The following is a 24,330-nucleotide window of genomic DNA, read 5'->3' as shown; positions in this document are numbered from 1 at the left end:
CGAACCCTAGAACCAAGCGCAGGAACGGCAACCATTTTTCCCACGGCTGTTGCAGGGGTCTCTGGACCTGGCCACTCCGAGCCAATGGAAAACGGGGCCGCAACAGCTACTTCAACCGGGGGAGCGACTGCGTTGGAAACGACGGGTCGGCTCCCCATGGACGACAAGAGGGCAACCTCAGTCAATACGATCTTAGGTGATCTGACGGGGGCAAGTACTAGTATGGCGGCGAAGGTAGTTGCGCTGGCAACGGCGAACACTGACGCGCCTGCTGATGCTGGGCGCCTGTCTGACGACGGTACGGCGACTGTTCTCCTCACGGCTGTGACAGGGGTCCCACGATCTGGTCACACTGAGCCAAAGGAGAAAGGAGCCATAAAGAAGACACCATCCGCGGGTATGACCGCGAGGGCAACTACGGGTCGGACCCCTTCTCAAGAAGTGTCTCACAAGGGATCGTTCCACAGGAACAAGAGAAGGGCTGAAAAATGCTGTCAAGGTATGAGGGCGTTCCGCTGAAAACGCTGTCAGAGAACGCCAGGAATTCGGTGGAAAGGTCGCGAGCTCTACTGCCGAATTTTCGGGGTTCTCTGCCAACAAATGTAGAAAGCGCAACCCCATACAAGCGTCAAAGGTCCGATGAGGATATTAAACCACCGCCAAAAAGGCACCAAAATCACCCCGTGGTAGCCAAAACCCAGCTTTGATGAGGTAGCCAAGGGCCGGATCCTTATAGGAATCCTGGACCGAGGGAATGACCGTGGTGCAATCCCTAAAGACCAGTGGCCGTACGTCCGGAATGAAATCGTTAATGCCGATCTCGACGTGCTGATGGAGTCTCCGGGTAGTCCGCCGCGAGGTTCTGATGCAGGATGGTACCAGGGCCAAATCAAGGTACTCGCTTGCGAGGACGCAAGGTCTGTTGCGCTGTACAAGGCAGCAGCCGCAGAGCTGGGACAAGTCTATCTCGGGCGATTATTGAGGTCGTCGACTGGAAGGACATTCCGGCTCGGCCAAGGGCCAGGGCATGGGTTCCAGCAGTTCCAGCAGAACCTGAGAGAATTCTCAGGATGCTGCAACTGATGAACCCGGCTCTCCCAACGCAGGACTGGAGTGTCATCCAAGTCGCGGACGCTGTAAGACCTACGAGACAGGTCGTGTTAGCCCTGAATAAGGAAGCTCTCGAGCTCCTTAGACGGAGCAAAGAAAGAGTGTTTTACGGCCTCGGCGAGGTGGTGAGTCACTTTTTGAGTACCTTTTAACAACTAACCTTGTAGTTTGCAATGTAGGTAATGAACCAACTTTTATTACTAAAAACCGTAAGGAGGTTATTGACCTCACTATTTGTAGCGGAAGCGTTTTTGGGTGGGTTAAAAAATGGCGTGTTCTTGAGGAACATTCCTTTTCAGACCACCGGTATGTTGAAGTAATTAGAGTTCTTCGTCGATCAGCCCATTGCCAGACGTAACCCATGTAATACATAATGACAGGACCTACATAATGAGCTGTTAGCGAGAGAAGTACCAGAACTGCCCCCACAAAGCTCCTCATCAACGGAGGAGCTAGAGGGTATGATAGAAACCTTCACATCGGCATTCTCAAATGCCTTAGGACAGGCTTGTCCATTGCCAAAATCACGCGGTAAGCGTAAACCTCACTGGTGGTCCGATGATCTGGACCTACTTAGTAAATCCTGTAGAGAACAGTTCAACAAAGCCAAATTCTTTGATAACGGGGCACAATGGCTAGAATACAAGGACAATCTAAGGACCTACAAAAAAGTCCTGTGACAAGCGAAGAGAACTTCATGGAGAAATTTCCGCACTGGAGTCGAAAGTGTCGTTGACACATCAAGGCTACGGTGCGTGCTTTCTAAGACGCAAACAGCTATTAGCTTTCTGCGGAGACCGAATGGTACCTGGACCAGCACAGAAGGGGACACCCTAGAGCTGCTCCTGGACACACATTTCCCGGGAAATATGACCAACGCACCGGAAGTACCTGCAGCAAACCAAGCTGTGAATATACCCATCACTGAGGAGAGGGTGAGGTGGGCAGTTAAAAGTTTTAAACCTTTTAAGGATGCTGGACCAGACGGGATTGTCCCCGCTCAACTTATCTACTCTTTGGAGTTATCAGCCAACTGGCTGCTGGACATATATACCGCTTGTTTGGCTCTGAACTATATTCCGTGTGCATGGAGGAGCGCCACGGTCATATTCATTCCTAAGGCAGGCAAAGCCTCTCACTACGAGCCGAAGGACTACAGACCTATCAGTCTTTCATCCTTCGTACTCAAGACCCTAGAGAGATTAGTTATCGATTTTCTCACTACAAGCATTGATAGGAACCTCATTTCGGGCTATCAACACGCGTACACCAAAGGTAAATCTGCGGAGACTGCGCTACACAGCCTAGTCTCTACTATAGAAACATCCTTTTTCGAAAAGGATTATTGTGTTGTGGCCTTCCTAGACATTGAAGGAGCATTCAACAATATAAGTCCAGACGCCGTTAACAATGCTTTAACTGATCTGGACGTAAATAGACCCCTAGTGGGACTGATTGATCAACTGCTCAGGGGAAGGAATGTGCTTTCCTCACTGGGGAGGTTGATATAACACGATTTGTCGCAAGGGGCACGCCCCAGGGTGGTGTCCTTTCCCCTCTACTATGGAACCTAACGGTAAACTCGCTATTAAGAGATACTAGTTGGGGGAGCGGGAAGGTTGTGGCATATGCTGATGACCTAGCGATTGTCTACAGAGGCAAGTTCCCTCAAACTTTATGCGACTTGATGCAGGTAGCATTGCGAGAGGTTTCCGTGTGGGCTTCCCGATGTGGACTCAGCGTCAATTCCGATAAAGTAGAGCTTGTCTTATATACCAAACGATACAAGATAACATCGTTAAACCTACCAGAACTAAATGGGGTGCGCCTAAGCTTGGCAGATAAAGCCAAATTTCTAGGCGTAGTTTTAGACAAAAAGCTGAACTGGAAGGACAACGTTATTCAGCGAGAAAAGAAAGCGGATATTGCAATATATACGTGTAAAAGAACCAGTGGCAAAAAATGGGGACTCACCCCCAACATATGCAGATGGATTTATACCGCGATTATCAGACCCATACTGCTGTATGGGGTAGTCGTATGGTGGCCAGCCTTGAGCAAGGCGTCAAACCTAAACTTGTTGGATAAAGTCCACAGATCCAGCATGATAAGCATAAGCGGGGCTCTAAGAACATCGCCTAGCGAAGCTCTTCAGGCCATTCTTGACATCCTTTCATTGGATCTAGGTGGTCATCGAGCAGCTGCAACGTCAGCCCTGCGTCTAAGGGAGTTGTCGTGTTGGAACAACAATACCACAGGACACTCAAGTATGCTAAACAAATACAGTTTTCTTCCTCCTAGCACGGATCGCTGTGCGACCACAACAGTTGCGGAAACCAACTTTAATATAAACATACCCAGCAGGGATGACTGGACGGAGTCGGATAAGTGCCTTGCTATGAGCAACAGCATTTCCATATACACGGACGGCTCCAAGCTAAACGGTAGATTTGGAGGTGGAGTATACTCAAGGGACCTTGACATCCAGCTCTCATTCAGACTACCCGACCACTGCAGTGTATTCCAGGCAGAAGTTGCAGCCATAATGGAAGCCGCAGCTAGGATAGGGACATACAATGTCGGCAAAGAAATGTTTATCTTCAGCGACAGCCAAGCTGCCATAAAATCTCTGGGCTCCCACTCGTTCAATTCTGAACTAGCACTAAACTGTCGCCGATCTCTTCAATAGATGGCTCAACAGAACCGTGTACACCTCACATGGGTCCCTGGACATAGGGATATCGAGGGAAACTGCATTGCAAATGAACTCGCTAGGCAGGGTACAACCAGGCAGGTTCTTCCTGGACAAGAACGCTTTGGTATGCCCTTGTCCACATGCCAGCTAATGCTAAAAGAGCACATCTACTGTCAAGCCGACGAAAGATGGCTACAAACACCGGGGTGTTTAACATCGAAAGAAACCTGGCCTAAATGGGATCCTAAAAGACCCCGTCACGTTTACAACCTAAGAAGGGATACAATTTCCACACTTGGGGGGCACTAACGGGTCATTGCCTCATAGGTAGGCATGCAGAAAGGTTAGGAGCGCCTTATCGTCGTTGCTGTAGGAGGTGCAAAGAGGATGAGGAGGAGGAAACGGTGGTTCACCTCATTTGCAACTGCCCAGCACTAAGCGGAACACGGCAGCGCTTTCTGGGAGCTCCATTTCTTGATAATCTGAGCCAGGTTGCGGAGCATGACGCCAAGGACCTGGTAGCTTTCATCAGGACCTCAAAATGGTTCGAAGAGGAAAGGTAACGGTGTTTTTCGTGGTATCACAACGGGCCTAATACTACTGGCCTAAGTGTGCCCTCGGGCAGCCAACCAAACCTAACCTAACCTATTTGCCTATGACCTTGGTTAGGAGCCATACGTCAAACTTGGTTAATTTCGTGGGAAGGTCGGTCAAAATATAACCACTTTCGCAGAGAGAGCGCACCATCTCAATATTTGTGATGTTTTCTCACATTTCCACTTATAAGATTTTGAATAAAAGTTTATGTATGTGTCTCTTTTACAGGTTAAAATTGACTTGAAAAAAACACTTCGGTTTTGCCCGCTTCACTTTCAGTCAACATTTGCTAACTAGGTATGAGATATGATGCGGATGAGCTGTTAGACGTGCTTGCATTCCCAACACAAAGCGATTAGTGCCAGTGTTTTTGACTAAAACCAAAAACTTTTTTCCAGGCTTAAATCGCCCTATGCTAATGGAATAGTCCCTTCCTATCAAAGACCATATTTTTTATAATTTTTGATAGGCGCATAAGACTGAATAATGTGCCGCATTCTTGGAGTACGACTCGGATCCCTTCCTACCAAAGGCGGGATAAATAAGTAATTTGGTTAAGAGGTAGCCATTCCGGCAAGGAAGCTGACACTGTGATACCACATAAGATAACGGTGACGAAAGCCATAGCTACTTAGAGAATCGTTGTCTACCAACGACGTAGTTTCAAATTGCATCGATCTCAACCCTTGATAAGCCCTTCGGAGATCCTAGTAATCCGAGATCGAAATATTTTCGTCTTGTTCTGGAAAAAGCTGAACAGTCCGGTATAAAATGTGTCGTCATCCTAGTAGCGCTGGAGAGCTTGTCATCAACCGTATTAATAGCGGAAGCTACCGCTTTGAAGACGCTATAATTATCGGGCAACTTAAACTTACGAATTACACCGAGTTCTTCACGTGAAACCGCTTTTCAACCTTTTTCTCCAACTTCGACTCACTCGTGAACCAGTTAACCAGTCCACTGGCCCAGTTAAATTTCTTTGCGCACTCCTCTCTAGGAGGAACGCTTGTTCTGAAGCTTACAGAGAAGGGCAATCGTTGGCACTGTGTGGGATAAATTCAAAGTGGTAAGAATGGAAAGTGTCGATTGTGGTGACGCTGTCCTTACATAACGTGTAGGCTGATCACTCTGAATAGGGGAGGAAACTGAGAAGAAAAGTGATAAAAGAGATAATGAGTGCCAGAAATGGAGTGGATGTGGAAAACAAAAGGGAGAGGGTAGGAAAATGAGACAGCGACTGAGTATTGAAAAGGAAAAGCATTGAACTGGAGAAGAGGAATCGTAAGATAACATATTATTGTTAAGCTGATCGTGAAAAATGGAGATGTCGTCATAAAAACAAATTCAACAAATTTGTACTTACACACATGGAAATATTAAAGTTTTCCCACTTGTCAATTTGTTGCTTTAATTTAAGAAAAAAATAAATTACCTTCAATTCAAACTACATTGAACTGCTGTCGCTTGTCTTAGGCTGACTGACTAAGCGACCCTGTTATGAGTTGAAGTGTGCCAGCGGATTGCTCCAGTCGTTTACGCAACTCAAATTAAGCGTTTCGGCAAACGCTTGCAAATAGTACATACATATCTACTAAGTGCATACACATTAGAGTGGACTAGTTTTTTCTAACATAATTTTCAGCAGAAACGGATTCTATATGAAAATCCATGAAAAAAGGCGCTCAATTACATTTTGGGCTTGCGAGATACAAACTTAATTAGGAAACTTGGTGTCATATATCCTGTTTTCTATAAAATATTTAAGGCTGCTAATGGAAAAATTAAATAAGTAAAATAAAATAAAATTTAAAAAATAATGTAATATAAAAGAAAAAAATAAGGAAACATTCAAGAAAATATAACAAAATAGAATAGAATAAAATAAAACAAATTAAAATAAATAAAGTTAAGTAAAATAAAATAAAGAAGATACAACAAAATAATTTAAAATAAAATAAAAAAAATTCAATTAAAATAAAGTGAAATAAAATAAAATTAAATGAAACAAAATTAGATAAAAAAATGTATTCTTTAATTTGATGACACACATTCATTCTGAATTCATCATCAGGATCATTTGAATACATGATCCAATAAACAGATCCCGCATTGAAAAATGAGAGAGCAAAAATCACAGTTGGCTGGGATATAAATTTTCTCGGCGTGAAGTCACGCTTTTGACAACATGTTTCATTGCTGACGCAGTGTTCAGACCTTATCCCAATCGGAGTATTTTGCTCCACTCTTACCTCCTACTATATTTTTTATCTCAAAGGTTTATGTGGGTCGAGTTGAAAACTAAATAGTATTACTACCTAATATCTTTTGGTTCATTGGATACGTATGAAAAGCTGATTGTTTGCAAGTGGCGAGATTAGATGAAATGACGCGAATTCATTGTTCGTGTCTTAAGACATGTTTGTTCACATTTTACTCACAGTTTTTGTACTATTTTCGTATGGTATGAGAATAGAAGGAGTAAAATGTAAGGAAAAAGTGTGTCCGGGCGCGATCTGTAAATCCCGCAAAAATTCAACATACAGCACTTCTTAAAGTTTTATATAAAACTGAAGTACGTTGAGTCAGTGAGGTCAGCTAACCCTCTTTTGCCTCCATGTTTGAACAACCCGGAGGGTACCCCGTCATTACTTGGCACCTTGTGATTTTTTAGCCGTGATATTGCCATTCTCACTTCGCCATAGTTGAATGCCGGAGCGTGTTTTTCATCATCGGCAATCGGGGTATCGGGTTCGTCTTCCCCCACACTCTGTACGTCAGTTACCAGGTCGCCATTGTCGTTCCTACAGGAATCTGCCCTGGTCTTGACACCGTCGTGTCATTAAAAGGACATGAAATATGTGTGGTAAACCGAAAACAATAATAATAATATTTTTCCCCGATAAATATCCGGGGAGATAGAGCCTACTTTTCTTCCAGAATGTGTTGTGCTTATGGGAGCATTAATTAGTCATTCTACACGTTTTAGGCCGTGCATAAGGCTGAGAAACATTTCATGGCAAAAACACAATCGATGGGATTGCCAAGCCACCAATTAAATTTGATGTAAGTTGTTCGCCCGCTTTCAAAAAGGAAGAAAAAATATACTCCGAAAATTTAATTTTTACTCCGGCGTAGTCGTTTACTCAGGTAATAGTTTAAATACTCCGAAAACTGGTAGCAAAATATGAGAGAAATGTAATAAATCGAAAAACTTCAAGAGCGCTCCGTCATCAAACTTTTTTTTCAAATTCGATTACAAATACAATAATTCCGCATTGCTATATCTTGGCTCATTTGTTTATGATTTGAATATGTTGCAACGAAATTGTGATTTTAAATAAAATGGCTCATAAAATTAAAGAATATATTTTAACCCAAAAAGGCTACTAAATCTCATCGAAAATGATAATATAAAATAAAATAAAACAAAATAAAATTAAGTAAAAATATTTTAAAAAAATGGATATAGAAAAAAGTTAACAAAATAAACCAAGGTTCGATTCGAGCTCAAGGCCAGAACAATAATTTTTTTCTAATGATAATTATTGTTATTTTTTAATTTTTCTAAATTTGAAAAATTGTTTTTTTGTTTTTGAAATAGAAAGTAGAAAATTTTTCAGACAACCTGCCATACCTGCGCAGATAGATCCATTTCGAGGGGTGTTAAGCCTTCATCATCAGTACGCTTTAGTCACGCTGCGCTAACCATTTAGCTATACAGCGGTGGTTTGTTTGACTGGCAAATTTGCTACTTCTATTCCTTTTACCAACTATATTTATTCAGTGTTGCGCCATCTGGTGCAAATCACTGATAATGCTGGATTTTTGTTTATTGTCAATTACTTTGTTTGACATTCCCAAGTGCTCATGGTTTATTAACAGTTGTTTTTGTTTTTATCGGCCTATACAAAAACAATTGTTAACAAAATAAAACAAAAGAAAACAAAATAAAAAAATTTTTATTAAATTAAATCAAATAAAACAAAATATAATAAAACAAAATAAAATAAAATATTTTTAAATTAAACAAAATTAAAAAAGAAATAGAATAAAATGAAATAAAATAAAATAAAATAAATAAATAAAAAAACTTTTAAATTAAATGATTTAAATAAAATATAACGATATAGAATAGAATAAGATAAATAAAATAAAATAAAGAAGAATAAAGCAATATAAAATGAAATAATTTAAAAAATGTTTAAGGTTTTTGAAAATAATGAGGTAGGTCCTAGGTACTAGACATCACACTCCTCATCAATCTTGGGCGTTGATTAGAAAATTAAATAAAAGCGTTAGATGCGTCAAATTTCTATTGACAGTCTTAAGTAAGACCAACTGAAACTTAATCAGGTTATGCTACGCCTCACATTTTTAGACATTTCACGCGCCTAACGCTTTTTTTTAATTGTTTGATCAACGCCCTTGATTGATAAGGAGTGTGATGACTATTACCTAGGACCTAACTATTATTTTATAGCCTTTAGTATTATTATTACTTCATGTAAGTATTGTTTTAAATAAAACCGTTTAACAAAATTTTTTTTTTAATTATATTATTTTCACGTTTTTAGCCTTTATTTAATTGCCTATTATTTCTCATTCTATTTAGTTCATTGAGTGGCTCATTATTACAAGGACTCTTTCCTGACAATTTTTTACAATCTAAGTCCTCAATACATAATCCTTCCAAAGACTTTACTCGACTCTGCGCAACGCATGCTTGTCCCTCCTCGAACTCAAAAATATTTTGATGTCACTTCTACCGGACTGTATGTAATATTTGTTCCAAATATGAACCAAATCGGACCACAATTTCGATTGCGAACCTAGCGGCGATTTCTTTCACACGCCGTTTTCTAGTCATGTATGTATTATGTGTTCCAAATATGAACCAAATCGGACCACAAATACGATTTTTTGAAACATGTCGATCCATGCGCCACCTATCGAAGTTTTTTTCTTATTATTGCATTGTCATCGGGTTGTGAACTATATTCCAAGTTTCAAGCTTGTAGCTGATCGGGAAATTACTTAAATTTCAATTACAAAATTCGTGCCGCCCAGTCAGTTAAAAAAATCCGTTTAATAAAATAAAACAAATTCAATATAAAATAAATTCAATTAAAATAAAACAAAATTAAATGAATTAAAATTCAGTGAAAGAAAATAAAATAAATTGAAATCAAAGAAAAAAAAATTAAGTAAGAAATATTAAAAAAAAAATGGATATAGTACAAAATATAATAAAATAAAGTAACTTAAAATAAAATAATATAAAATAAGATAAAAAAATAAAAAATAATGAAATATTAAAAAAATTTTACAAAATAGAATAAAATAAATAAAATAAAATAAATAAGAATAAAATGGAAAAAATCAAAATAATTTAAAATAAAATACAATAAAATAAAATAAAGTTGAATAAAATAAAAAATAAAATAAATTATGGTGAAATAAATAAAATAAAACAAAATAAAATAAAGCAAGATTGAAAAATAACAAAAAAAAAAAATTGACAAAAAGGGTAAAATAAGGTAAAGTGAATTAAAATTTTGATAAAGTAAATTTTGATCTTGATTAACATTTTTACCAATAACATTTACATTTGGCGAAGATTACATCCCCAACTATTTTGTAGAGTTTAAAATTGATCGTGCTAAAGCCACGTCTAGCTACGTTTTTCCCTTGTACTTAATGTAAAAAAATAAGCATTTAGTAGCAATGTGGAAAAAATCGACCGATGTAAAGACACCTTAATGTAGACATTGGCAATACCGATTTGTTAGCACTTATAATATCCATCATCCGGCGGCAAAAGGCTGAGCCAGATAAATAATTTTGCATGTAAATGCAACAACAACGATTTGAGCCAGAAAAATCCAGAGCAAAGTCTGGTTCAATTTGTGAGCCAGATAATTTGTTAATTACTTATCTTTCGTTGGCAACGCTGCTTTTAATAAAACTACTTTTTCAAAAATAGATGTCGCTGCTTAGCCTTTCGCCGTATGAGTTAAATGAAAAACAGCGGCGACATCTGCCAATCACATTTCACGTGTGCGAAAATATCACGACATCTGCTTCTCAAGTCTCTCGTTGATCCAGAGCATTCCCGTGAGAATTGAGCATGAGCCGGAGCTGTAAAACTCACTGGATGACGGCAAATGTGTAGACTAGCTATCGTTAACAGTTTATCAACGACACTGCGGATCGTTTATTTCAGCCTGATGTAGTAGAAGAGGCGGTTTTCTGTATGACTCATGCCCTAACTGAAATTGTAGTAGGTACCAACAAATTTGTTTGTTTCATCGTTGTGTCCTACTTTAAAATTTTATTGATATTAATTCTGCTTTCATTTACTTTTCGCATTTTTTGTTTGTTTTGTTTTAACATAAAATCGAACTGAAAAACCCAGTCAGTCAGTCAAGATGAGCATCACTTTAACACAGATACAGAATATAATTTCTTTTATTAATATTTCTGATTCCATATAATTTTGTTTTTAGTACAGGGTTGAAAATTAAACCATTCACCACAATACTAAAACTCAAAAGCGGTTGAAAAAAAATCAAAAAGTTTAAAAAATCTAGAAACAGAAATTATCTGATACTTCTGGTTTAACAAAAACCCAAAAAGTTGTAAAAGTTTAAACTTAATGAACAAATTTTGAACCAAAAAAAATTCCTAGAGATCAATTTGCGGCATCTCAACACGCCTATTTTAATAAGCTAGGTGTACAGAAGTAGCTGTGCATTCGGTTTTCAAACTTTTAGAGGGATCCCTCGAAAGCAAAGCATTTTTGCGAGGTGTCCTTCTTAACATAGAAATACCCTTACACAGAGTCCTGCCAGGGGAAATTAAAAGGGTCCTTGTTGAGTGGCATAACTTTAGGGAGGGTTGAGCCAAAATTTAGAAAAATGAGAAAAGGGATGCGCCCAGGGGGTCGTCCTCCTTTAGGTGGTGGTAATGAATGTTGTTCTTCAGAATCTTGGCTGTAGTTGCTTACAAATGGTGGCTTATGCGAATCACCCCATGCTTCTGTCCGGGGTAAATTTCTGAATACACATTCTACAGTGGATCGGGTTGTTTGAAATATGGATCTTCTTTTAGGGGAGTACCGCTGGACCATCCGATAGGGTTAAGTACCTTAAGGATATGCTTGACAGCAGGCTGCCGTACAGCTCAATGTGGAGGAAAGGACTGGAAGGCTTCGGTTGCTTTGAACAGATTTCGAAGTGCAATAGGCTTACGCTGGATGCTCTCCAAAGGTGGTACATTGGCTTTACTTTATGGTAGTCAAACCGAATTCCTTCCGTGGTGTTCTGGCCTTGTGTAGAGTACAAGACGACTTTGTTTCCATCTCTTTGCGCCGGCTTCAACTGAAGTTGACACATTCAACACTCTGCCCTTGTGTAGAATACTATACGACTTTGATTCCACCTCTGTGTGCCGAGTATTTGCGTAGCAACGGTAAAATTTAGAATGAGACTGATCTCAACCTTGAATAAATCCTACGGAGATTCAAGTAAGTCGCGACCGAAATACTTTCGCCAAATTCTGGCAAAAGCTGGGTAGTCAAGCATAAAGGGGCTCGATGATTCCACCTTATCATTCTCCATACAGATGCAGCAGGATGGGGCTTTCATTATATCAGTAGCATCCAACTACTTTTTGGAACAAATTATCTGGATGCCTGAGCAAAATGATATACCTGGAAACTGTGGGGCTAATCTCTTGATCCAGGCTGGCACTGGCAAACTAAAAGTGTTTGTCGGTGCAGACTTTGGAAAGCCTCTCTCTACTTGTTTTCTGCTTCTGGACAGATGGGTGTTGAGCTAGCTAAGCAAACACTGTCCTGATATCACCTCTTGTCGTGTGTCGAGGTCTTTCTGGCCCGTTTTTGACTCCAAGCGCTATTAGTAGGGTTTCCCGAAACTCATATATGTATGGTTATTGGAGTGTTAACAAGGTACTGCCCATTGGAAGTCCATGCGATGCATCTTTATTTACTGGACCGCCCAAGTTTTGTTAGCTGCATAGAGGAGAGCTAGGTAAAATCATCCACTCCATTTATGCTCCGTTGTTCAGCTTTTATGTATTAGACTTTGCGGATGAAACTTTCAAGGTCGTTGTCTGCCTTATTCGCTAAAAAGTTCTAAGTTTTTGTTTGTTATTTGTTTAAATCTCGCGTCTGGTTCAAGGCTGAATACGGAATGAGAGTGTGAGAGGTTTAGTGCGAATATAAGAAAAACATATTTTGGGGCGATTTACATCCGATAAGATTTAAACCGAACTCCTCTTTCAAACTGCTTCGTGCTAGTCTTTAATTTTCCCTACAAACTGACGGTTCGAGACCTACATTTTTTATGCAGCCACCCAATGGAGCCGGAAGGCATATGAGTTTTTACTGAGAAGCTTTTGGCAGAAATATAATCGAAAAACCTCAAAAATCAAAGTCGAAAAAAAGTAAAAAAAATGAAATTTCGCAGGCTCGAAAATTATTTTTTTGGGTATGCGTAGTGGAATTATTTTTCTTAGCCCAAATCCTATCGAAAAATCGATGGCGCGATATCGGTTAACTTTCGTCCATACAAATCGACCCACCCTAATGTACATACATACATACTTTTATATATTTGTTTACTAAGAAATACAAATGGGTTTTCCAATATATTGGGAATTCTATTTCGAAAAACAAAGCACTATTATCGCCTAAGTTAAACAAATTGCATTCATACTGAACATGTGTGTGTGCGCATGCGTGATAAAGTAAATAAAACGAGCAAATATACATACATGCATACATACATATGTTGAGCTTATAAGCTTATTTTTTACCACCTAATTGTACCAAACAATAGATGTCACCTACTAATGACCGTGAAAATGTTTAAGTGCAGCAGGCGAAGGTAGTTCACGCCAAATCTATTACCGTAATTAACAAATATGACATGCAACAGAAAGTTTTGAATAATACAATAAAATGTAGTATATTATGTCTAGTATTATATTCCCACCATATTCTATTGAAAGATATATTCAATGCACAAACTCAAGCCAGTAAAACCCTAAAGGTAAATATACAAAGATATTATACTATATTGTATCTATGTATTTAACAATTTTACACGCCCACATTGCTTCAACGCATCATTGGCAAAAGAGAACTTACAGAAGCGCAAATGTGTGATCTTAAAATGTTAATAAAGAATACGAAAAAAATTTGTAACAAAAGTGAGAGTATAAACTGACACGAAAAGACCGTGTGCCATAAGGGAAAAGTGGTGTAGCAAATTGCTACTATATAGCTTTGTGTGTATAAATATATATACATTAGACTGGGTCGATTTATTAACCGATATCGCGCCATCGAGTTTTCGATAGGATTTGGGCTCAGGAAAAAAGTTCACCTACTTATACCCAAAAAAATAATTTTCGAGCGTGCGAAATTTCATTTTTTTTTAATTTTTTCGAATTTGATTTTTAAAGTTTTTTTCATGACCTACTAAAAAAATGTCATTTGATTGTAAAATTTTCATGTATACCCTGTCCGACCCAAAAATATCCGCTAAAAACATTGGCGATAACAGTTTTTTGAAAAAATAAAATATTTATTTTATATTTTTTCAAAAAACTGTTACATTACGCAGGCTCGAAAATTATTTTTTGGGTATGCGTAGTAGAACTTTTTTTCCTGAGCCCAAATCCTATCGAAAAATCGATGGCGCGATATCGGTTAACTTTCGTCCATACAAATCGACCCAGCCTTATATACATACAAAATATGAAACACATAATAGCACGTGAAACACAATTGCCGTCTTTCAGTGAGTTTTACAGCTCCGGCTCACGCTCAATTCTCACGGGAATGCTCTGGATCATTGAGAGACTTGAGACGCAGATGTCACGAAATTTTCGAACACGTGAAATTATAGGTAGATGTCGCCGCTGTTTTTCATTTAACTCTTACGGCGAAAGGCTAAGCAGCGACATCTATTTTTGAAAAAGTAGGTTTATTAAAGGCCGCGTTGCCAACCTAAAAAGAAGTAATTAACAAATTATCTGGCTCACAAATTGAACCAGACTTCTATCTGGATTTATCTGACTCAAATCGTTGTTGTTGCATTTACATGCAAAATTATTTATCTGGCTCAAGATTTTGCCACCGAATGATAGCTAATGACTGCTCTTTGGCAATTTATCAGTTTGTGTATAAAAATTGCTCTCGCTTTCTGTGAAGAGAATTAGATTTTTGGAGCCAACAAGAGAAACTGAATGTCTCCTTATGACCCCCGAACACCACATACATAGTGAGGCCAAATAGCTCAAAATTAAAGAGCACAACGAAATCCTGCAGTTTTTGCTAAATTTTCATAAACTAGGTCATCATAGCAAAAAACTGCTTGATCCAGCATCGCCTCCACGGAGATTAAGGGAACCTCTACTAAAGCACATTGACGAGATCCGGCACCTGCCAACACAACCGCTTGATCCAGACAAGCATAAGCAAGCTCTAAGCAAAATTTACACAGAATCGCTTAACGCTTTTGCCAGGACGCGCACGGTGAACCCTGTTATTAATATGCAATATCCTACCCTTGCAGAAGAAGAAAGCAGCACTACCAAGGGAGACACGAGTCACCCTGGCTGTAACAAGTTAAACTCATACTTGTTCACAATCAACCACGACATACGTAATGTATTTCCTGCATGCGATGACATCAACCATCCTTTCATTTGTAATGTGTAACCTACGGCTCTAACACCAAGCTCCCTATGGTCCGCCCCTGTTGAAACAGCCAGTTTCCTTGTACTCCCGTTAGAGGGTTTTGATGACAATTTTTGAGTGGTCGTGCGCATTGAATGGGGCGAAGCACTGTTAGCACAACAACAACAATATGTCTTGGGTTTCTTATATACTCAGCGTGCTTTGCACACAGAGCATATTAACTTTGATTGGATAACGGTTCGTTGTAGAGGTATAAAGGAATCTAGATAGATATAGACTTCCATATATCAAAATCATCTATATCGAAAATGAAGCCATGTGCGTCCGTCCGTCAATCCGTACATAACACGATAACTTGAGCAAATATTGAGATAACTTCATCAAATGGGCTTATCTGGACCCAGAATAGATTGGTATTGAAAATCAGCGAAATTGGACGATAAGCACGCCCACTTCTTCGAATTGGAAAATTTATAGAAATGAAAAAGTGAGATAATTCAAAAACGAATACCGCTAAGCTAATGAAATTTGGTATGTGAATTGGTTTTATGACACAAAATACAAGTTTCAAAAAATTTTGGAATATAGGGTTGGCAACACTCACATTTATAAGAATATTTGGAAGTTTAACAAGCCGTAAGTAAAAGGCTGTTAAAGATATCACATTGAAATTTGGTAGAGAAACTATCCTTGATAAATAATATATACTAAGAGAAGATGATGAAAATCGACTAAGAACCACCCCCACTTTTATTTAAAATATTTTTAAAAGTGTCGTGTACGAATAAAATAAATTATATCTTTGCAAAAAGAGCTTTATACCAATGGTGTTGCATTTTGCAAGTGGAATTATAACAAGAAATAGGAAAAAAATAAAATTTTTGAAAATGAGCATGGCACCGCCCCTTTTATGCCACCCAATTTTCTATGTTTCGGAAGCATAACTTGAAGAAAAATTAACGGATCGTAATAAGATTGGGTGCATATTTTGACGAATATTAGCATCACTAAGCTGCTACTAAATAAATGCACAACAACAGTAAAGCAGACACTTTTATGTAGAAGGCGACGAAGAGATAGCTCATCTCACACACACCCATGTAGTCATAAGCCGAAGTAGTTACTCACACATACATGCGCATATAACTGAAATTACCAAGCAGAAGATACAACAATTCTAGAAGGTGCAACGTCTAGACCTTTGGAGAAATATGCAGATCAGGTAACAGAGAATATAAAAGCAGCGCAAGCTTACGAATGACTAATCATTTTTGATTTAAGCATGCTATTAGTTATGAAGTGTAGTCTAATTAGAAGTACCCCCAAAGTAATCTGAATAAAGACCAATTTGCAATACTGAATATTGGAATGATTTATTCAACAGTTTGGTGATTCGAACGTTAGCAGAAGGTGCAATAATAATCAGGATTTCCCTAAATTCATTACAATATATTTTCCTTATAGCAGGAAATATTTCTAGTAAAACTGGACGGGATTGGTTAAAGACCACACCCACGGTTATATAAAAGATGTTAAAAAGGGTCGTAGAGTAGGCTTATAAGTTATATCTTACCGAAAAAAAGTTTTGTATCAATGATATTTCACTTACCAAGTTTTATTGTAAGAGGAAATGGGAAGACTTTTCTTTTTTATGGGCGGTGCCACGCCGCTATTCTGATAAAGCATTACACAATATTTCTAGAGCCTCAAAAAAAATCCCCTGTAACAATATGCCAATGAAGACAAATTTGTTCACTTTCAAAGGTCTAGGGATATATCCCGCTTGGGGCCATTCGCTCAAATGGAGTCCACTTTGAAGTTCTATAGAAATGATTATATCATGCGTGAAGTACTTAAGTCATTAAGTGGTAGTTGTGCTGTTAAAGGTAGTAGTAGAAGTGGTAGTGGTGGTGGTAGTTGTAGGTAAAGTTGTATTGACAATGGGTATGGTAATGGCAGTGGTGGTGATAGTGGCTCTGGCAGTGGTAAGGTAATGATAGTGGAAACGGTACCGTTAGTGGTAATGCTGGTAGAAATGGCGTGGGCAACTTTAGTGGTTGCGTTGTGCTAATGGTAGAGGTAGAGGTAGTGGTAGTAGTTGTGGTAGTGGCGGTGGTAATGGTAGTGGCAGTCACAGTGATAGTAGAGGTTGTAGTGATAGTGGTAGTGGAACTGGTTGTGGCAATGGTAGCGGTGGAAGGTAAGGGCAGTCATAGCGGCGGTGGTTGTGGTAGAGGTAGTGACAATGTGTGTGGTGGTGGTGGTGGTTTTAGCAGTAGTGGTGGAAACAGTAGTGGTAGTAGCAGTAATAATAGTAGTGGGAATAGTATAGGTTGTGGTAGAGACAGGGAGTATGGTAGGAGCAGTGGTGGTGGTAGTGTTAGAGTTGTGATAATGGTAGTGGTAGTGATAGCGATACTTGTAAGAGAAGCAATAATTACTTGGAAGTAGTAATGGTGGTGGTAATGGAATTTATGATGGTAGAGGTAGTGGCGGAAGTTCTGAGAATGGTATTGGTACTGGAATGATGGTAGTAGTGTTATTGGCAATGAGAGAGGGTAGAGGGAAAGCAGATATGTAAGTGATAATGGTGGAAAAAAGGTGGTGGAAAAGGAGACTGGGTGAGAAATGGTGGAAAAGAATTCGAGGAACGAATAAGAGATGGAAGTGTGGAAAATTTGTAAATACAAGAATGCCAAAATTCGCGTAAAACGAAATCTGCCAGCTCTGCTGGTTTAACAAATAACACAAAAGTGCATTGAGAAATGCATTTGATTGATTTCTCGAACACTTCGTGAGCCTAAGTTTAACGAATAATGCTTCGCTATAAGCTGTAAAAGCATAAAACCCAATTTAAAGTCATAAACGCAGTCAAATTTTTACCAGAAACAATAAATAACCGAATGGTGGCGTTAGCAGTTATTTCGAAGCTTATAAACAGTTGGAAACAGCAAAAAGGCGAAGCTAACCATTGCGCCTGCGCAAAAGCTTAACGCCATAAGTCAGCGTCACATGTGCACATGCGCAAGCTGAGCTTATACAATAACAACTGTGAATACATAGATCGCAACCAACAAAGCGGCAACGACAAAATTCAAAATAATTTTGCCGTAAAATTCAGTTGGTAATGTGCAACAGGCGACAACGGTAGGGGTTCGAGTATGGTGCGCTAAATATGAAATTGAAACAAAAAATTTTCAAAAAAAAATTAAAATCGATAAATATTTAAATGAGATACAGCACGTCTAATATTTTGTTTTTATAGATTGTGTATGCAAATAAAAAAATTTAAATTTCGATAAACTGCATTGTGTTTGTTAATGAATTTTTGATGGTTAAATATAGCTTGGAATTTACAACAACAAAAAATATAACGTGAAATATGCGGCCAAATTATAAAAAATGTTGACGGTGTAGTTAAAGTAGTTAAAAAAAAAGGAATTTTAGTTGTTGTGATTATTATGCTTGCTTTATGGTAATATAAAGCTGGTGAAAATAATAGTTGCTTATACAAGTGCGTTAAATTTTTTATGATTTTTTTTTGTTTGAGTTTTTACAACAACAAGTAAAACTAAAAACTAAGCGCGAAATTATAATAAACTTAAAAGTTTATTTGACTTTTAAATTGGCTAATTGCAAAGAAAATAGCAACAACATTGGTTGATCCATAGATTATTGCATCAAATAAATAAACAAAGTAAAATAAGTGAACAAACAAAAAAGCTGCAAAATTATTAAGCAAACAAGCTCGTTATAAATTATACCAAATTCGAAAAAAACACAAATAATAGAAATCACAGTTTAAGTGCTTAAAATAATCAACCAAGTTAAATTTAGCAGCAAATCACTTTCATTTTCATTGTCAACAACAAACAAATCGACTCAAACGCGCATCCAATGAAGGCCAAAATGAAGACCTCGTACATTCATTACACACACATATGCACATGACCAGCTTAAAAAATCAACAAACTACAAACTAAGCAGTTAAGCTTTTATCTAAAATTACCACATTGAATTTTGCTTTATTGGTCAGCCGGTTTGCAAAAAAAAAAAAAAAAAATTTGCTGCTTGGAAGTACCCAACAACAGCTGGCTAATTTAGTGTTGTGGATTTTCAAAGCAAAAAAGTGCAAAAATCTCACAAATCGCTTCCTGCAAAACAACATTTTCATTTGTCGTTTAATACTCTAACTCTATTCACTATTGAGTAATAGTGAAAATATTTTACAAAAAAAAAAAAAACACAAAACAAAAAAAAATACCATCAAAAAAATTGAACAACTTGTAGGAGCGCCAAGCAACTGTTAAAATTGCACAAAACGGCATCTTTTAAAACCCAGCTGAAGCTTTAGACAAAATGCGTTTTGTCACAACAAATTTACTGTTCATATGTGTTGGTAAGTAGCGTCTCCGGACGCATTTACTTTTCTTATACTTTTTTTTTTTTTTGCTTTACTCCTACCTACTCTTACTACTGCCTTAAATGCAACAAGGCCCCAATTGTTGACTCAGGCGTAACACTTGGCTTACATAATTTTTTATTACTAAAGAAACCTCGAAAGTTAATAAAATGCAAAATTTACATATTTCGCTTTACACCCACATGTCAATCACACTCGCATACACTTTTGTGTGCGTTTAAGCGCCCGGTCTAGTTGTTTTCAATATTTTTGAGCTACTAAATAAAAAAATTTTGGAGCTAATAGCCTTTATTTGTCAAATTGTATTGCTTACCCAATAGCAGATGCAGTTTCAGGGCCAAATGTTACAAAGCGTCTCCAATAACCCTTTAGCTTTTCACTTCATAACAAAAGACTTAAGCAACGAACCTGCAGGTATATTTCACAGAAGCAATACGTGCAGACGTTGCTCCGCAATAACTTTGGTATATCTGCATGCATTTTAAGGAGTTTTTATCTCTCACTCTTCTTCCCCCGCTCTTCAACTCTCCTTTTTCGTCGTCCAGTCATTTGTTCTATATTCAACGTGGTCATATCAATTGTTCCCATTGTTGGGTTAGTACTATAAATGTGCTGATTTCCAGAATGTACCGGCTCAATATACAGCAAACAACTTTTAACATCGATAACATTCCGCGAATCCTACGGGAAGCACCTTAATTGCTACGAGTACAAGGACTTGAAATGGATGTATTTTTAGAGATATGAAGAATTGATTTTTTTAGAATCGTTCGTTCTTTTTAGCCTCCTAATATTTGATCATCTTACGATAGCCGTGAGTAAGGTTAGCTTGAACTGGACGGTCAATAAAGATCTCACATATAGTGAATATGTGCATATTGTTACCAGAATTTGTTTGACGACCAAACGGAAGAACCCGAATCAGGTGCCAGAATATATGTTATAGAATAACTACGTCCTCTTGGCAAATATTAGCAAACTTCTAGGACCCAGCTTAATTGCTGCCGCGAGATCTGGCAACTCTGCCGCCCCTAATAGCTGGAGCCTTCACCTGGCATGCGCAGGACACGAATACAAACGTGCTCAAACGTTTCTTCCTGCAGCTAACACTCCCTGCACTTGCTGCTACTGACGAGGCTTAACTTATAAGCATGTGACGCCAGAAGGCAGTGTCCAGTCAGTATGCGCATAAGTCTTCTCTCTTCCGAGATATGAGCCACTTTTGCTTTGCACTTGATCTTAGAAATTTTGCGGCCTCGCGCTTTTGTCAACGCCCTTCCTGTTTGTTGGATCATATGCAACTCCTTTTGATTTCTCTCAAACCGATTGGGACGTCTATCGTCGACTCAGCGAGTGTTGCACCCTCCTTTGCCAACTCGTCGGCCTTTTCGTTACCTGCTATACCTTTATAACCGGGAACCTAGGTAAACGTGTATGGAGCGAAGTTTTTCCAAAGCTTCTTTGCGTTCCAAAGCACTTCTCGATGAAGTACTTTGTGAGGTTATTGCCTTAATCGCAGCCTGACTATCAATAAATATATTGACGCGGCTGCAGCTTAAGCTCGCTTCCTCCAGAATTTCTGCTGCTTTCTTCACTGCTTTGATTCCCGCCTGAAAAACACTGCAGTAATCTGGCAGCCTGTAGGATCTACTTATTTCTGGGTCAACACAGTAAACAGCGGACTGAAACTCTTCCATTAATTTTAAACCATCCGTATACATGTGTGTAGTATGGCTCAGGCAAGGGACCACCATAACCGTAGGTACAGTTTCATATTTATTGATAAAAAAACGGGCAGAAAATAAATTTATTGCAATTTTTTTATACTCAGTTGAGCAGAGCTCACAGAGTATATTAACTTTGATTGCATAACGGTTGGTAGTACAGGTATAAAGGAATCGAGATAGATATAGACTTCCATATATCAAAATCATCAGTATCGAAAAAAAATTTGATTGAGCCATGTCCGTCCGTCCGTCCCTCTGTCCGTTAACACGATAACTTGAGTAAATTTTGAGGTATCTTGATGAAATGTGGTATGTAGGTTTCTGGGCACTCATCTCAGATCACTGTTTAAAATGAACGATATCGGACTATAACCACGCCCACTTTTTCGATATCGAAAATTTCGAAAAATCGAAAAAGTGCGATAATTCATTACCAAAGGCGGGTAAAGCGATGAAACTTGGTAGGCGGATTGAACTTATGACGCAGAATAGAAAACTAGTAAAATTTGGGACAATGGGCGTGGCACCGCATACTTTTAAATGAAGGTAATTTAGAAGTTTTGCAAGCTGTAATTTGGCAGTCGTTGAAGATAATATGATGAAATTTGGCAGGAACGTTACTCTTATTACTTTGTGTCTGCTAAATAAAAATTAGCAAAATCGGAGAACGACCACGCCCACTTTTTAAAAAAAAATTTTTTTAAATTCAAATTTTAAAAGAAAAGTTAATATCTTTACAGCATATAAGTAAATTATGCCAACATTCAACTCCAGTAATGATATGGTGCAACAAAACACAAAAATAAAAGAAAATTTCAAAATGGGCGTGGCTCCGCCCTTTTTCATTTAATTTGTCTAGGATGCTTTTAATGCCACAAGTCGAACAAAAATTAAACAATCCTTGTGAAATTTGGTAGAGGCTTAACTCCTAGGACGGTAACTGTTTTCTGTGAAAAAGGGCGAAATCGGTTGAAGCCACGCCCAGTTTTTATACACAGTCGACCGTCTGTCCTTCCGCTCGGCCTTTAACACGATAACTTGAGCAAAAATCGATATATCTTTACTAAACCCAGTTCACGTACTTATCTGAACTCACCTTGTATTGGTGTAAAAAATGGCCGAAATCCGAATATGACCACGCCCACTTTTTCGATATCGAAAATTACGAAAAATGAAAAAAATGCCATAGCTATATACCAAATACGAAAAAAGAAATGAAATATGGTAATTGTATTGGTCTATTGACGCAAAATATAACTTTAGAAAAAAACTTGGTAAAATGGGTGTGACACCTATCATATTAAAGAGAAGAAAATGAAAAAGTTTTGCAGGGCGAAATCAAAAGCCCTTGGAATCTTGGAAGGAATACTGTACGTGGTATTACATATATAAATAAATTAGCGGTACCCGACAGATGATGTTCTGGATCACCCTGGTCCACATTTTGGTAGATATCTCGAAAACGCCTTCACATATACAACTAAGGGCCACTCCCTTTTAAAACCCTCACTAATACCTTTAATTTGATACCCATATCGTACAAACACATTCTAGAGTCACCCCTGGTCCACGTTTATGGCGATATCTCGAAAAGGCGTCCACATATAGAACTAAGGAACACTCCTTTTTAAAATACACATTAACACCTTTCATTTTATACCCATATCGTACAAACAAATTCTAGTCACCCCTGGTCCACCTTCATGTCGATATCTCGAAAAGGCGTCCACCTATAGAACTAAGACCCACGCCCTTTTAAAATACTCATTAACACCTTTCATTTGATACCCATATCGTACAAACAAATTCTAGAGTCACCCCTGGTCCACCTTTATGTCGATATCACGAAAAGGCGTCCACCTATAGAACTAAGACCCACGCCCTTTTAAAATACTCATTAACACCTTTCATTTGATACCCATATCGTACAAACAAATTCTAGTGTCACCCCTGGTCCACCTTTATGGCGATATCTCGAAAAGGCGCCCACCTATAGAACTAAGGCCCACACCCTTTTAAAATACTCATTAACACCTTTCATTTGATACCAATATCGTACAAACAAATTCTAGTGTCACCCCTGGTCCACGTTTATGGCGATATCTCGAAAAGACATCCACATATAGAACTAAGGCCCACGCCCTCTTAAAATACTCATTAATACCTTTCATTTGATGCCCGTATCGTATAGACAAATTCTAGAGTCACTCCTGGTCGACGTTTATGGCGATATATCGAAAAGGCATCCACCTATAGAACCAAGCCCACGCCCTTTTAAAATACTCATTAACACCCTTTCAAACAAATTCTAGAGTCAGCCCTAGTCCACCTTTATGGCGATATCCCTAAATGGCGTCCGCCCATAGAACTATGGCCTACTCTCTCTTAAAATACTCTTTAATACCTTCCATTTGATACAATGTCATACAAACACATTCCAGGGTTACCCTAGGTTCCTTTTACAACATGGTGATTTCCCTTACTTTGTCTCCACAGCTCTCAACTAAGTATGTAATGTTCGGTTACACCCGAACTTAGCCTTCCTTACTTGTTATAAATTTAGCTTTATTGGCGCATATTCACACTTAAATAAAAGAGTTTTGCAATTTGCAAAAAGCTCGACTTAATTTAGAGCCATAAACTATGACTGTGGGCCATTATGTTGGTGGCTTTGTTTGATTGAAAGGAGAAAGCTGAAGAAATGTTGTCGTCACAATCAATTGGCGCTTAAACGTCTAGAAGATTTTGAAGATGCGTAAAATGTCAGGCTAACTATCCCTATTTCAAAACGTAGCTGATACCAATTGCGAACACAAAGAGATATCAAGTCTTCTTGGCGGAGGTCTTCCCTTACAGCTGTTTCCAAATATGGGTGTCGATAGGAATACTTTCCTCTTCGTGCATTGACATAGCATGGCGTAGCGGTTGGCATGACCATGCATCGTCGACAGGACTTTTTTCTCGAACAGTCCAAAGAACCAATTGGAATAACTTAACAAAAACTGCAGATTAAGGTCGGTTTCTCTACTACAAATAAATTTGAAAAAAA

The 24,330-nt window shown here is 38.4% G+C and overlaps 1 protein-coding gene and 1 pseudogene across 2 annotated transcripts in view; one reads left to right on the top strand and one right to left on the bottom strand.

The window, feature by feature from the left end:
* Nucleotides 1–24,330, bottom strand: part of LOC137234031 (uncharacterized) — a 199,263-nt gene that overhangs the window by 80,119 nt on the left and 94,814 nt on the right. The gene's annotated exons all lie outside the window — the stretch shown is intronic.
* The window catches only part of LOC137234018 (serine proteinase stubble-like), a 28,903-nt pseudogene continuing 22,662 nt past the window's right edge, over nt 18,090–24,330 (top strand).

This window comes from Eurosta solidaginis, chromosome 1 (genome assembly GCF_040869045.1).
Source record: "Eurosta solidaginis isolate ZX-2024a chromosome 1, ASM4086904v1, whole genome shotgun sequence".
Taxonomy (NCBI): domain Eukaryota; kingdom Metazoa; phylum Arthropoda; class Insecta; order Diptera; family Tephritidae; genus Eurosta; species Eurosta solidaginis.
This window is presented reverse-complemented; position numbering and strand designations above follow the sequence as displayed.